Below are 13719 nucleotides of genomic sequence, written 5' to 3'. Positions count from 1 at the left end.
CCAACCCTCCCTCAGCCCCAAGTTAAGAAATGCAGCAGTCCTTTTATTAAAAATCAGGATACAGTTCAACATAACGCCAGTGTTTACACCCGATCTCTCTAGTAGTTCCAGGATTGCTGTTGTTTTACATATCATTAGCAACCAAAGGAGTCAGTAGCATAAAGATATCAGTTCACTCGCTCATTTCAAAAAAAAAATAATAAAATGAATGCCCCTATGCTTCCAAGGAAACACTGTCCATGATCAGTTTGTTTTCTGTTGGCCTTGGTCTAAGAAGCAAGAGTTTTCACCATCATCTTGCAGGCAGATCTTATCTTCCTAAGAGCAATTGTTCTGTTTGCTTTCTCTTACAGGGCAGGTCTCCACGAAGCCTGACAGCACTAATAAAATAACCCTAAAAGAAATCCCAGTTGATTTTTCCTGTGATTTTTCTAGAATATCAGAACTCTTTGAAAGCTGTTTAATTACTTGAGTTGAAACGAAAGTGTGCGGGGAAGGACCTTGATTCACACAATTTGGCAAAAAGATCACGACTTGTCCAACAGCTGCAAGAAGCACACACAGGCTTTCTCCTTGCTCCCCCGAAGCATCCAGCGGTGCTGCGGGAGGGCTGCATGGTCCTGCCCTCGTTCCCCTTCCAGTTGTTTTAGCTGTTCCGATTGCTGCTGCCTGCTTCCTTCCCTCCTCAAGTCATCCACAGCAGAGAGCAGCCTCAGTGGTGGAAGAGCAGCTTGGCAAAAGCAGGAAGAGTCCAGCCAGCAGAAGATTTACTTTATTAAGATAAACATGGCCTAAAGGCTCCACATTATCTTTAAAAATAAACACAGTAAGAAATACGAAAACAAACTGGCTTTGCTACGGGTAGGTCAGGTTCAGATGTTCTCAGAAGATCTTCCCAGCCATAAAATATACCCTTCCCCTACCGTGCCCATCAAGGAGGATGGAAAGACAGTTCACTACGCAAGATCAGCAGCGTACCTGTTGCGTGCCCTCCCACATTCAGCAAACGATACATCTGCTACCCTTCAAGGCAGATCAAAGTTTTAAGAACACCCCTGTGAAGGAGGAGCGGGAGGGGACAGGGACAGGTAATTCGGTTTCTGTAGGGAACATCTAAAAGGCTTGACACGACGGCTGTGCTGGCTCCCCCACTTTAATGGTTGTTCTTTGCTGCTTCTTTAGCAGCAAGAATCAGAGGAGTGAGACTAGAAAGAGGCTTTGCAATTTTCAGGAACTGGTGCTAGGAAGAGGAAAAAGGAAAAAAAAAGGTTACATTTCTCAGAACATGTCCCAAAAGCCTGGTGTTTACACAAAATATCAGGACCTAGACCTGTATGAACTCCAACAACCTCCAAGCAGGCGAAACAAAAAAGGCACGATGAGCAAGAAAGTTCACCGTGACTTTTGGGCCTCACCTGAACTGATAAAGAGCTTTGCACCCAACACATCCTCATTTCTCCAATGTTTATACACTCTCAAGACCAAGCAAGTTCTCCCAGGAAATAAATTCATGCAAAATCTACAGTGAAATTCTTTGTGGAAGGGAGGTGTAAGTAAAAGCAACCTGTGCAGTTCCAAAACATTGCACAGGGCTTCCTGCAGCAATCATCTCTCCATTCTTCCTTTCCTGTCACCACAGATCTGCTGAAAACATTGCCTTGGCCTTCTAAAGCTATTAGAAATTTTCAGAACAGCTGGGACTGAGGAGCACAGCAGGGAATTCACAACAGGACCAGTCAGGCCATCTCCTATACCAGGTGCTCTGTTCTGTTAAACAATATTGATTATCGAGCATGCAACAAGCAGTAGGTGGTGTCACAAAGTGCTTCTTGCAGCACATGTGGTGTTTGTTTCGGGGGCAAGGCTTAAAACATAACATCTGGAACAGAGGAAGAAGTTTTCCCTGTGTTCAGGGTTAAGTGGAAAGCTTGCAATACTCCAGCCTCGCAGAGAAAGTCTTGTTGGGGACAGAGACTGACACAAAACAGCTAATCAGACGAGTGGAGGCATGAAGCCCACAAGCTGTTCAGAAAACCCAAAATAATTAAGTCCCCCAGGACTTCTGAGCACCAGAAGGGATCAACCACCCAATCTGAACACACTTCAGAGGTGGAAAAATCCGAGGCTAAAAGGTAAAGGCAGGCAGAAATGCTGCAGTCCCAATGTTCTCCTGCCCCAAGGAACACAACCCTGCTGCTGTCTGATACTCTGGAGCTGGCAAGTCCAGGAGAAAAAGTCAGCTTTCATCTACTGCCATTCTTTCTGCCGGTGATTAATGCTTCATTAGTGTCTCAGAAAGGCAGCAGCACTCCCAAAGCTGAACCCAGTAGACAAACTAAAGGAAAGAAAGGAACACCAAAAAAGAGACAACTGTCTCACAGTCGACATCTGAGGGCCCCATCATCACCGATTTATTTTACAAAGAGATGAAGCACATTTTCCACCCCCGTGGGAGGTCTGACAAAAGGAAACACATGAACACTCCTCATCTGTGTTGGTAAAAAGCCTGGCAGCTTCGTCCTTCACTTTCACCACGAGTCCAGACAAAGACACCAGGTTTTCAGTGAAATAACTGAGGATTTCTCACAAGCTTGGTTCCATCACCTCTGCAGGAAGAGCTGTATCTGGCAAAATGTGTTAACGCCAAACTGCTGCAGTTAATGCAAGACGTGCCCCTTCCAGAAAGCTTTGGGAACTCTCCCCCAGAAGGGAGACAACCAGAGCATTCGATAGCTGGAAGCCCTCCTGTTATCCAAACGGGAACAAGCACGGCCAGACCGCAACACCACAGCCAGATGTTAGGGTGAGCTGCGTGAAGAAGCCACGGGAATTAAGGGGCTCAGCAGTTGGCAGGCTCGGGGCACGGCAATTATTTGAGGTTGGTTACAGAACACGCTGCACAGCTGCTGCCAGTAGCAAGTACAGCACAAAAAGGAAAGTACTCTGTTAACGCTTCGTTAGGGATTTGGGGTTTTTTGGTTGGTTGGTTTTGGTTTTTTTTGTTCGTTTCTTCATGGTAAATTATCTCTGCTGTGCTTGTGACTTCAGATGACGCGGTATTTAAGACCCCAAATGACATTGCTCCACATGCCTATTCTCACTCTAGAATGCTGAATTCCGTCCCGTTCCCCGGCACTTACCTGGAGCAGCTCTTTTGCAGAACCTCTTTTTTCCACGTCCATTTCAAGACAGCGATTTAGGAAGTCTCGGAATATGGGTGAAAGCTTTTCTGGATTCTGCAGTTCCGGAGTCCCGTTAGTAGCAATGAGATACAGGGCCTAAAGCAAAGCAAGCACCAAAGAAACAGGAGGTTACGAAGGTCAGACTCCAGCTGCAGATTACAGAGGCACCCATTTTTCCTCTCCCTCCCCACAGTTCAATGGGGAAAAACAAAACCAAAACAAACCCTTATCAGGGTGACGAAGAAATGCTTAAGTTTCAGCAAAGAGAGGAGCTGCCAGCCCTATTTTTATGTGGATGGGATCCAATCCTTTATTGCTTTACCCTCGTAATCTGGGTTTGGATCCTGCAGCCCTCTCAAGGGATTAAGAGGACAAAACCAGCAGTCCAGACTGTGTTTACAGAGGGAAGTTGGCTGGCACAGCTCTGCCAGTGCTCGACTCCTGCAATAACTATATCCTCATGGGAAGGTACCCCTGAAGAAACAGGAGGCTTTGTTCTCTCGATACTTTGCCCAAATGCACAAGGCCTAAAAAGTCAATACTCTAAAGATGCAGTTGGTCCTTTACAAAAGATGGCCAGTAGGTTCTCAAGCAGCACTTAACACCCTACAGAAACAAGTGGAGTCGTTTTGCTGCTGCTTGGGAATGAAGAATTCTCTAAGAATCAGGAAATTCAGAATTCATCCACTGCAAAATTTTACTATTAAAAGAAAATCGCTAGATGCCTTTTAAAAGGAAACAGACATCTGGCAGAGGCCTTCTGAGCTCACTGCTCATCACATCTCAAGGTAGAGGTCTGATAGCCTGGGAACTGCAACAAGTTAAGTTAAATGAGAGCAAAGCACCCCGTTGCTTAGCCATCCTCATTTAACTCCACACCAACTTTTTCCTTTCGCATTTCTTCACTGCTGCGCTTCTCTCCCAAAATCATCTCCAGTAAAAGAGGTGGAAACAAGTTAAACAGAATTGTTCTAGATCCCTTCGTCCTGTTTAGCTTAGAAAAAAAGCCATAAAACTGGCTTACACCAAGAACAGCCGCATTCCTACAAACTGATAGAATTTCCCCTTTCATTAAAGAATACGAAGGGAAAGACACCAGCAGGGGCAAAGCCTGACTAAAGGCTTGTTAAACCTGGAGCTTTACTGGGAGCATGCAAAGAGGAACAATGCACCAGCAAGAAAAAGCCCTGTTTATAAAAGAGTAATGTGGTATTCTTTGAATTCAAGGACAGCTCTCTTCCCCACTCACAAGGATTTAAGAAGCCGGGCACTCTGGGGCCAGAAGGTGCCCCTATCGGCCTCTCCAGAAAGGGGGGAATTATGGATGCACCACATCATTAACTCAGACCCTACCTGAAGGTCTGCAACAGGAAGAGCCTGTGCCCTCTGCCACCCAGAACCAGCCATGGCTTCTAACTTAAATGACCACAATCTTCTCACTACAGCATCTAAGGAGACGTGTAGCTGCATGTGATGAAACCACAGCGGAGGTTCACCTGCCTCCTCCAGAGCCCAGGTTAACCAGCAGGCTCAGCGAAGGCCTGAGGGCAAAAAAAAGGCACTCGCTTACTCTCAGGGGGTTTTCATTGAGGTAGGGCGGTTCTCCTTCGATCATCTCGATGGCCATTATCCCCAGTGACCAGATGTCCACTTTGGGCCCGTAGGCTTTTCGTGTCACCACTTCAGGCGCCATCCAGTACGGGGTCCCCACCATGGTGCTGCGCTTGCTCTGTTCGGGAGTGATCTGGGCACAGAAGCCAAAGTCAGCTGGAAAAGCAAAGAAGGAGGGAAGAAAAAGTTAGAAATCAGCAGGTTTCTCCAAAAACAACACGTACTGATGCCAATGCTGTGGTACAAGCTAGCCTGTTGCACTGCCTGCTACATTGCTGCTGCAAAGGAGGCCCTGGTTTTGTGGTTAACAAGGTGTTCAGGAGTAAGCTTCTAAATCTGACTCGCTGAGGCCATCAACATCACAGAGCTGCTCACTTGTCGATGTGATGTGATGGTGATCAGTAAAGAGCTGTACATGGATGCTGTGAAACGTGGCAGTGCAGCATTTGGCAGCTGTAATACACTGTGTAACACATGCTCTCAAGCCTGTTCCTGGGTCTGTGAAAACAGAAACCAATGCCCAGTCTGTCCTCCCTCCACCCACACCCACCAGCATTATCTGGTCGTATTTTCAGTCCCAGAGATAGTATTTCCCCAGAAGATGTACCATCTCTCAAACACGATTTGCTTTCTAGAGCAAATACTGTGTTCAGAATAAATTTAAGTACCTAATTTGGTACTTATTATTTTCTTTGAGAAGACAGAAAGCTGGAGAGCCTTCCTGTGGAAATTGCTTGGCCCTGTCTTATTTGCATTTGACTTTCCAAAAGATCACAGAATAATAGAATCATAGGAAAATTAAGGTTGGAAAAGCCCTCCAAGATCACCTGGTCCAACCATCCCCCTACAAACAATGTCACCCACGAAACCACGTCCCCAAGCACCACGTCCAACCTTGCCTTGAACACCCCCAGGGACAGGGACTCCACCACCTCCCTGGGCAACGCGTCCCAATGCCTGACCGCTCTTTCTGAGAAGAAACGTCTCCTAATTGTTTTAATTGGTGAAGAGTAGCACTCTTTGTTCAATTCTTTGTTTTAATTGTTGAAGAGTAAGGGCATGACGTTTCCATTTTTCCACTCACCAGTGACATCACCTGACTGCCAGGACTTTTCAACTGTGATGGAGAGCGGCTTGGCAACCCCATCAGCCAGTTCCCTCAGGACCCTGGGATTCATGTCACCAGGTCCCATAGACCTGGACCTGTTTACATTCAGCAGGTGGTCTCGAACCTGCTCTTCACTTACCGTGGGTGGGACTTTGCTCCCCCAGCCTCCACCTACAGGTTCAGGGAAATGAAAGACTTGGGAAGCCCATCTACCAGTGCAGACGGAGGCAAAGAAGTTGCTGAGTACCTCAGCCTTCTCCGTGTCTGTCGTTACCAATTACTCAGGTATAGAAACTCACTCCTAATATAAGAAATTAGCCACCTCTAATCGCTTCCACACTACTATTTTCACCCCTCAGTTTATTTTCACAAATGTTAAAGGCGCATGGTGGCCCCTGGGGACTCCTCCTGTCAGCCCAGCGCAGCAGCCCGAAGGGAGCTGGGTCCTCTCTTGTGCTCTTCCTCGAGGCTCTGTGCAGAGGGGCTGACACCTCTCGCACAAGGGCTGGCGGGTGGGAAAGAAACACGCACACAAGCCCTGAATATCAGCAAGAGTTCTTTATTGCCAGGTGTTTGGTGGCTCCAAGCTAATGCCTGGGATGGAGCCTGCGCGACGAGGAGTAGGGAGCTCGCCGGGCCCTGCTGCGTAGCTACCGGTGTTCTCTCATGGCACGCAGCAGAGAGCTGCCGGGGTAGTCCCAGGTCTGATGTGGCCGAGGTGGATCCACTTCCATGGGTTCCTCCGCCTCTTCTTGTGGATCCACCTCCATGGGCTCCACGGTGTCAGGCAGGAGGACAAGCCAGTCCTTGCCTGGGACTGCCCACACGGGATGCCTCCCATCAGCTGTGTTCTCCGGCCAGGGTGCCGAACGAGGGGGTCGCCCAGTTCCATTGCCTGGTCCCATGCCACTCTCCACTTGATATTCATTCGTGGGTTTCACGCCGCCATCTCTTTTACGGCCACGGCTGGGTCCCTCGCTGCGATCTGGCCGATGGGCACGCCTCTGCTCCCCACGGCTCTCCGCATCACGCTCCCGTCTTCGCTCCACACCACCACTGCACCTCTGGTTAGGCCCAGGCCCCCTGCTGCTGGATGTCTGAGGGGCCGGCCTGTTCCCCGCATCGCTGCGGTGCCAGTGATATCTCCAATAATCGTCTCTGGGCCGGGCAGCAGACTTCCCCCAGGCACTGATGTCTTTTGTGCCGCAGGTGCTGTCCCTCTGCCCATGAGACATCTTTCTCCCATTAGCTGCCATCTTCTCGGTGCTTCCTCAGATCGCTTCGCGGTCCTCACACCGAGGAGGGCTGCCGCTCGCCTTGCTCCTTTCTCTGGCCTTCCTCCTGCCGCTTACGCTGGCTCTCAGAGGACCGAGTCGCTGAGCAAGTGGCGGGCCAGCGGCAGGGGGCCTCTTTTATAGGGCCCGGGGCAAAGGCGTGACAGCGGTGGCCACTGTGACCTCAGCAAGGCTCTGTGATGGAGTGGCCCGTGCGAGGCCAAAGGCGGCTGCGTTGGGAGAGGCCTGGAAGATGCCCTCATGTGGACAAGGAGGAGGGCTGGGGGGGCTGAGGGGCCCCTTTTCTGGGGCTGGCTCCCCCCCAGGCCATTTGGCTTGACAGAGAGAAAGGCTGCCCCATGCAATCCTGCCTCAACCCATTTTTTCTCCCCATCTCCAAGGCTTAGAATCTCTGGTTAACAAAAGAAAACTCCATCAACAAAACCAAACCAGACCCATTCAAAAGGCTAAAGCGGTCACAGCTGAAGTACCCATCTTCAGGAGATCTTTGATCTGTTTGAGGGCAGCACAGCCCCAGGAATTGGAGGGGAGCAGCCAGGTTAAGCCCGGCAAGCTCACGGAGTTCAAGCTCTAAATTCTCCCAAAAGATGAGCCTCGGGACCAAAACTTGGGACCCTTCTGGGCAATAAAAATCAGGGATGCAGGAAAAACATCACTTATACAAAGTGCAGCAGTTTTCCCTGAAGCATGCGATAATAACCCTCTCTTCCTCTCTTGTACCTACCAGCGTATTGCCTCTGCTCCTGCTCATTCCCCCCACTTCGCTCCCAAATAATAAGACCCTGCAGAACTGTTCCCACCAGTGAAAACGCTAAATTTAGGTATGAAAAAGTAAAAGTTTAAAGATCCAGGGCAGGTTTTGTGTGTCCCAGTGCATATTTAGCCTTGGGACACCCCTCTGAGATAACCACAGGTACATTTCCCTCCCGTGCAGGTGGAAAAAAAAGGCAGCAGTGGGATGAGAGGACTGGGGTTGGGAAGCATTTTGCAGCCACGAGGTTTCAACCAGGACCTCTGCAGAAGCTCCTCTCCTTTGCCATGGGACTAAAAATAAAATAAAATAAAATAAAATAAAATAAAATAAAATAAAATAAAATAAAATAAAATAAAATAAAAACACTCAAGTAATGGTGTTGAGGGAAATACTGGCAGAGCCACCAGCCCCGTTACCACTTTTTCAGGCACTTTTGGGGTACGTTACCAGGCCCTCCGGTCTGCCTGGTGCCCGGCTTTGTGAAGTTTCACGAGGGGAGCAGCAGGATGCAGGATGACACAGTTTGGCTGCCGGGCTCTCATGGGACAAGGACATGGACATGGGATGCACATCGCAGCAGTGCCACCACCAACTAGTTTGCCAGCTCCCCCTTCCAGACGTTCCCTTTTTCTTCCCCCTCCGACGTGGGGCTCAGCACCCAAATGGCTTGTGAGAGCTCGGCAGGGCTCCCAGTGCCAGGAGGCTGAGCTGGGAAAGTCCTCTTCACGTTAGGCTTGGTTTCTTGGACTTCCAGCACCCAGCTCTGCCCTACAGCCACAAGCGGATAAAATCCTACAGCAGGGGGCTTGTGGGGGCACACGTGTCCTCCCCTTAATATTCCTTAATCCAAGCTGGGACGAGGCACTTGCACAATTATGTAGGTGATAAACTCCTGCTCTTGTCATCAGCCTCACCCTACTGACCCCACATGTAAAAGTGATGCTGGGGAGGGCAGCTTTAGGGACCGATCCCAAATCCTCCCCCGTTTCCTCCTCTGCACCTGGAGCCGCAGACACCAAGCTCTACCTGGGGAGACAGCAAGCAGCCAGGAGGGTCCATTTCATCATCTGCCTCCTCCTCTTCCTCCTCAAGCTGGGCTCTACATCCTGCTTCCACACTGGTGTTTCTCAGAGCATTAATGACTTCCAAACAGGTGAAAATAAGCAGTAGAAATCACACTTTCTGCATCAGCTTTCAGTGTAAAGTCACTTTGCTCTATCAAGTAAGATCTAATTAAAACAGATCAGAGAAACACAACTCCTTCAAGCACCCCCCAATTCATTTCTGCAAGCGTCATTGAAACAAAGGGGAGGAGAAGCAGGTCATTCATTCAGGTTTTATTTAAGGTTTCAGCTTTGCTTTCTAAATGGCTGAGCTGACCCTAACAAACCGGGCACTACCGGAGAGTTACACCAAGGCAGTACAAAGAAAGAGAAACACGTTTTCCAGCTGATTTTAAAACGGCAAATGCCCTTGTTATTTCCCAGCAGGACAAGACACACAGACACCTGGCAGCAGGTCAGATTAGCTCCAGCTCACTTAGCACGAGTTGTTGCTCAAAGACATAAGGCTCAGTCCTCACTCTGAGCACCCCTTCATTGCACAGGAGCCCCCCGCTCCTTCCTGCTCCCAAACAGGATGCCTCAATCCACCGTAGGCTGCTCCAGCATCCTCCAAATTCCCTCAGCAGTTGGGAAACTGAGCTTTTACCTTTTGCTTCCACCTACACCTGCAACCATCCTCTTCCTCAGACCAACACCATCTTCTGTTGCCCTCCCACCCCTTCCCTGGGGGCATCCATTTCGGCTGCAAGTTTCCGTCCAGCCCCTGCCGGCATCGCTGTTCTGCCACCACCGGCAGCTCCCTGCTTCTCCAAGACCCCAGCCTTGATGCTGAGAGCTGTCATTAGCAGCAAACCATGAGATCTGCCCTAGGACATTATCTATATGCTCAATCCAGTGTGTTTACAACCCCAAAATACATCCACATGTTCTCTATTACTATCAAAATAAGCCACTGAAAAGTCTCCGTATTTTATGCTAGGGAGACAAACAGACTCAGCCTTCACCTTTGACAGCTTCCATATGAAAGATGCTGGGGAATCTGTAAGCTCATAATTAAGAAAGGCGTTCAGATACGTACCATTCTTCTTGGACTTTGGGCTGGACCTTTCACTGCCAGCTGAGCTCAGCAAACTTGAAGTACCAGCAGCCTACAGGCCATTTCACCCCATCCTTGCATGGTAAATATCATCTGGTGATACCAACCCGTGATACCTTGAGACAGACACGTTCGGATACTAACAGAGATCTCAGCTCAGAAGCGATCTCAGCTCAGCCAGCCCCTCTCACCCAAACTCTTGGCCCCACTGAACTTAAATCAATCATTTGTTTAAATAAAACCTAGGGCTACAGTAACACAACTCCATATCAGCTCTTTAAATATAAGAAGCTTGAAATGCACCAGCTGCTTCTTAAATATGACAATCTTCAGTGCTTTGGAAAAAAAAGAGATGAGTTTTACCTTCCGCCACCACCAGGAGCTCTGGGAGCTGTAGCACATTGTGCCATTTCGGCACCTAACCTGATGGGGTTGCTGAGGATCCCATAAAAACAAAGCAGGTTTTCAGGATGGATAGTCAAACAACTGAATATTTCATGTTCTCATATAGAAGAGAGAATCTAATAATCAAATAAATAAGGGCTGTGATTAAAAATGGTTCAGACTCAGTAGAATTAGTTCATACTGTAGGTATATTAAAATATATTTTAAAATGCTACCAAATCAGTTCTCTTCTCTTGGAAGTTGCGTTCAAATCCCAGCAGTAAGGATGTTCTCAGAAAAAAAAATAAGAATTATTAAGTCAGACACTTGTGCTAACAGCTCTCTGTAGTGACCAGAAAGTGCTGTAAGAGGCTATGCAAAAGCTGCCACCAGTGCTGGAGCTGAGCGATGCCCAGATGAACCTAAGAGTAGAGAAAAGGATCCATCTCTGGACAAAAAAAATGTATCTCATTCTCCTAAACTAACTACATTCTTTTATTTATCTTTTTATTCAAGATTTCTGAGACCATGAAAACACGATGCATCTGTTAACTTGGAACTGGGGCTAGGCACACAGTAGCAAGTCAACTTTCTCATCACAGGTTGGTAAAATAAAAACAGGAGAAGATGACATGTCTACAGCCGCTGTCTTACAGCTTCCCAGAGCACAGCTCTCAGTCCTTACCAAACCAGTAAGGACCAATCCACAGCTGAAGTCAATGAGACAGAAGCACATCACGGGCTTAAGAATGGGGAGAAACAGTCACTCCTGCAGATTCCTTTCCAATAGGCAACAGAGAATCCAGCAGAGTAACTTAAATACAAGTCACCCTTTTTACCATTTTTCCTCCTGCAGAAAAATAAGCTCACGGATTTGCTCGCAGGTAGGGCACATCTGCATTACCGCTCTCACCTCAAAGGGGTGTCAAGGATGGAGTGGGAAGGGAAGGCGAAGGGAAGTCAGCAACACTCAGTACATTCATGGATCGGGTTTAATCCTGTGCTGTCAAAAACAGTCAGTTGGTGGGTCGGTAAGACCAGAGCCACATTAGATTTTAGACCTAGTGAGATCTAGCCCATCATTCCTTCCCATCTACCCCACGCATGGCATTTTGAGACTTGCATAGAAAATAAAACCAAACTCCTCACCAAAGAGAATTATCCGAGGGCAGTGGCCTTCCCTTTCCCGATCTCCACCCCAGCCCCAAGCAGAGGAGCTCATCAAGAGATCAGGTTCCCCTCAGGGCTGGCAGCTTTGCTGCTCTGCCCAAGGAATTCATCTTGCGAGGGGAAACTCTCCATATTACATGAAGATGAAGAATATATACAAGGGGAGGAAGGCAGAAGATTTGGCAATGGGCTTCAGACGTTACAGACTCACGTCAGACAGTGGCCACCCTGTAGCCTGAAGGATGGGAGAAGACACCAAAAAAGCAAGGGACCTTACAGGCTTTATCTACGCCTGTAAAACCAGTGCAAGGGCTGTCACGTATCGCAGAGTGAATGGGGAAAAATATATGTATATATTTCAATCACAAGCCCAGGGCAGGGAGGAAAGGACTGATCCAGCAGCAGGTCTCAGCAAGAAGCAGGAATGAGTTTCTGTGCAACACAAGTGCTTTGGGGAGAGGAGAACTGGATTAAACTCACCCTGGAAATGACCAAAGCGATACGAACAGAGAAAGCAAGATCTTTTATCCGTTCCCTCTGTGTGCAGTTACTCCTCTTCAGAGCCACTCGCTATCCCACAGGACTACAGAAGCTTGTATCACTTAATGCATCGCTTGTAAGCACCCAGTGACGATAACATGAAAACCCATCCCATCCGACAGAATTGTCTGGTGACAGTGAATTCTCCAACCCTCCCTCAGCCCCGAGTTAAGAAATGCAGCAGTCCTTTTATTAAAAATCAGGATACAGTTCAACATAACGCCAGTGTTTACACCCGATCTCTCTAGTAGTTCCAGGATTGCTGTTGTTTTACATATCATTAGCAACCGAAGGAGTCAGTAGCATAAAGATATCAGTTCACTCGCTCATTTCAAAAAAAAAATAAAATGAATGCCCCTATGCTTCCAAGGAAACACTGTCCATGATCAGTTTGTTTTCTGTTGGCCTTGGTCTAAGAAGCAAGAGTTTTCACCATCATCTTGCAGGCAGATCTTATCTTCCTAAGAGCAATTGTTCTGTTTGCTTTCTCTTACAGGGCAGGTCTCCACGAAGCCTGACAGCACTAATAAAATAACCCTAAAAGAAATCCCAGTTGATTTTTCCTGTGATTTTTCTAGAATATCAGAACTATTTGAAAGCTGTTTAATTACTTGAGTTGAAACGAAAGTGTGCGGGGAAGGACCTTGATTCACACAATTTGGCAAAAAGATCACCACTTGTCCAACAGCTGCAAGAAGCACACACAGGCTTTCTCCTTGCTCCCCCGAAGCATCCAGCGGTGCTGCAGGAGGGCTGCATGGTCCTGCCCTCGTTCCCCTTCCAGTTGTTTTAGCTGTCCCGATTGCTGCTGCCTGCTTCCTTCCCTCCTCAAGTCATCCACAGCAGAGAGCAGCCTCAGTGCTGGAAGAGCAGCTTGGCAAAAGCAGGAGGAGTCCAGCCAGCAGAAGATTTACTTTATTAAGATAAACATGGCCTAAAGGCTCCACATTATCTTTAAAAATAAACACAGTAAGAAATACGAAAACAAACTGGCTTTGCTACGGGTAGGTCAGGTTCAGATGTTCTCAGAAGATCTTCCCAGCCATAAAATATACCCTTCCCCTACCGTGCCCATCAAGGAGGATGGAAAGACAGTTCACTACGCAAGATCAGCAGCGTACCTGTTGCGTGCCCTCCCACATTCAGCAAACGATACATCTGCTACCCTTCAAGGCAGATCAAAGTTTTAAGAACACCCCTGTGAAGGAGGAGCAGGAGGGGACAGGGACAGGTAATTCGGTTTCTGTAGGGAACATCTAAAAGGCTTGACACGACGGCTGTGCTGGCTCCCCCGCTTTAATGGTTGTTCTTTGCTGCTTCTTTAGCAGCAAGAATCAGAGGAGTGAGACTAGAAAGAGGCTTTGCAATTTTCAGGAACTGGTGCTAGGAAGAGGAAAAAGGAAAAAAAAAGGTTACATTTCTCAGAACATGTCCCAAAAGCCTGGTGTTTACACAAAATATCAGGACCTAGACCTGTATGAACTCCAACAACCTCCAAGCAGGTGAAACAAAAAA

The sequence above is a fragment of the Anser anser genome, assembly GCF_964211835.1.
Source record: "Anser anser genome assembly, chromosome: 1".
Taxonomy (NCBI): Eukaryota; Metazoa; Chordata; class Aves; order Anseriformes; family Anatidae; genus Anser; species Anser anser.
The sequence above is the reverse complement of the archived record's forward strand: the minus strand, read 5'-3'. Positions refer to the sequence as shown.